Raw genomic sequence first — 2,500 nt, 5'->3', positions numbered from 1 at the left:
ATTCCTTTAAGTTTCAGCTTTGCAACCATACTTCCCCCGGAACCCAAAGACTTTGGTTTCCCGGAAGCTGCCGGAAAGGTCGTCATGGTAACGCCTCCCGATCGCTAGTTGGCATCGTTTATAGTCAGAACTAGGACGGTATCTGATCGTCTTCGAACCTCTGACTTTCGCTCTTGATTAAAGAAAACATTCTTGGCGAATGCTTTCGCAGTAGTTCGTCTTCCGCCGATCCAAGAATTTCACCTCTAACGGCAGAGTACGGACGCCCCCGTCTGTCCCTCTTAATCATTACCTCGTGCTCCGAAAACCAACAAAATAGAACCGAGGTCCTATTCCATTATTCCATGCAACACTATGCAGGCGAACAGCCTGCTTTGAACACTCTAATTTTTTCAAAGTAAACTTATCGGCCACCGCCGACACTCAGTCAAGAGCACCGACGGAGAACCGAAGGTGAGGCGAACGCAACCAGTGACACGCCTTGCGACGGACCGGCGGCGCTCGCCCAAAATCCAACTACGAGCTTTTCAACCGCAACAACTTTAGCATACACTGTTGGAGCTGGAATTACCGCGGCTGCTGGCACCAGACTTGCCCTCCAATGGATACTCGTTAAGAGTTTTAGGATGTACTCATTCCAATTACAGGGCCTCGTTAGAGTCCTGTATTGTTATTTTTCGTCACTACCTCCCCGTGTCGGGAATGGGTAATTTGCGCGCCTGCTGCCTTCCTTGGATGTGGTAGCCGTTTCTCAGGCTCCCTCTCCGGAATCGAACCCTGATTCCCCGTTACCCGTTATCACAAAGGTAGGCACGTAGCGTACCTTCGACAGTTGATAGGGCAGACACTTGAATGATACGTCGTCGGTGCAGAGACCGTACGATCCGCGTGGTTATCCAGAGTCATCAAACGTCACAGGACGAACCCGGTCGGTTTTGATCTGATAAAAGCGCGCCTCCCGAAGTCGGCGCTTAATGCATGTATTAGCTCTAGAATTACCACAGTTATCCACTTCGCTTACGAGACCAAATAAACCAAGACTGATTTAATGAGCCATTCGCAGTTTCGCTTTACGAGAACTCGTACTTGCACCTGCATGGCTTAATCTTTGAGACAAGCATATCACTACTGGCAGGATCAACCAGATAGCTGCGACAGCTGCGCTCGGCCCTTGCTGGGCCGCCCGGCGCGTGCTCGTCGCATTCGTTTAAGACCGAGGCGATCGCCTGCGGCCGTACTCAGCTTCGACAGTCGCTGGCCGCGACGTCCACGCTCTCGCCGGCAGTGCCAGGCGGAGCGATTTGCGTTTTTTCTTTGCTCGCCCTCTCTCGGGCTCGATCCATTCAGTTTCGCACAAACAAGAGCTCTGCCGGCCGCCTGCAGCGGTGCCTAAAACCCGGGCATAACAATGCGACCGTTCTGCTAGGCCGACAAGCGCTCAAGCCAGACGCTCGATCGAACGCCCCCTACATATTAGTCGAGACAACGGCTCGCTCATTAGCATCGCGTTTGTACTTTAACTTTTTTCGGCTCGGCTTCTTTCGACGCCGATGCCGGCGACGCAGCACTCTCTCGCCCGCCAGCCACCGAGCAAAGGGTGCGCTCCGACCGGCCCCGCACCGCTCTTTCTTGGCTCATTCGAAATTACTGTCTTTCGCTCTGACATGCCTTACCTAGGGTTAGGTTAGTATGCTTGCACGTTTGTACTTTAACTTTTTTCGGCTCGGCTTCTTTCGACGCCGATGCCGGCGACGCAGCACTCTCTCGCCCGCCAGCCACCGAGAAAAGGGTGCGCTCCGACCGGCCCCGCACCGCTCTTTCATGGCTCATTCGAGTTTACTGTCTTTCGCTCTGACATGCCTTACCTAGGGTTAGGTTAGTATGCTTGCACGTTTGTACTTTAACTTTTTTTGGCTCGGCTTCTTTCGACGCCGATGCCGGCGACGCAGCACTCTCTCGCCCGCCAGCCACCGAGAAAAGGGTGCGCTCCGACCGGCCCCGCACCGCTCTTTCTTGGCTCATTCGAAATTACTGTCTTTCGCTCTGACATGCCTTACCTAGGGTTAGGTTAGTATGCTTGCACGTTTGTACTTTAACTTTTTTCGGCTCGGCTTCTTTCGACGCCGATGCCGGCGACGCAGCACTCTCTCGCCCGCCAGCCACCGAGAAAAGGGTGCGCTCCGACCGGCCCCGCACCGCTCTTTCTTGGCTCATTCGAAATTACTGTCTTTCGCTCTGACATGCCTTACCTAGGGCTAGGTTAGTATGCTTGCACGTTTGTACTTTAACTTTTTTCGGCTCGGCTTCTTTCGACGCCGATGCCGGCGACGCAGCACTCTCTCGCCCGCCAGCCACCGAGAAAAGGGTGCGCTCCGACCGGCCCCGCACCGCTCTTTCTTGGCTCATTCGAGTTTACTGTCTTTCGCTCTGACATGCCTTACCTAGGGTTAGGTTAGTATGCTTGCACGTTTGTACTTTAACTTTTTTTGGCTCGGCTTCT

The 2,500-nt window shown here is 53.7% G+C and overlaps 1 non-coding gene across 1 annotated transcript in view; it reads right to left on the bottom strand.

Annotated features, from left to right (window-relative positions):
- The window catches only part of LOC144423601 (small subunit ribosomal RNA), a 1,810-nt gene extending 662 nt beyond the window's left edge, over window positions 1-1,148 (bottom strand). The window contains exon 1 of the ribosomal RNA XR_013476068.1: window positions 1-1,148. This exon is cut by the window's left edge and continues 662 nt beyond it. This is a non-coding gene — a ribosomal RNA (small subunit ribosomal RNA).
- Between the last annotated feature and the right edge of the window lie 1,352 nt (window positions 1,149-2,500).

The sequence above is a fragment of the Styela clava genome, chromosome 5, assembly GCF_964204865.1.
Source record: "Styela clava chromosome 5, kaStyClav1.hap1.2, whole genome shotgun sequence".
NCBI classification, from domain to species: domain Eukaryota; kingdom Metazoa; phylum Chordata; class Ascidiacea; order Stolidobranchia; family Styelidae; genus Styela; species Styela clava.
Note: the sequence above shows the minus strand (reverse complement) of the source record. Positions and strands in the feature narration are given on the sequence as shown.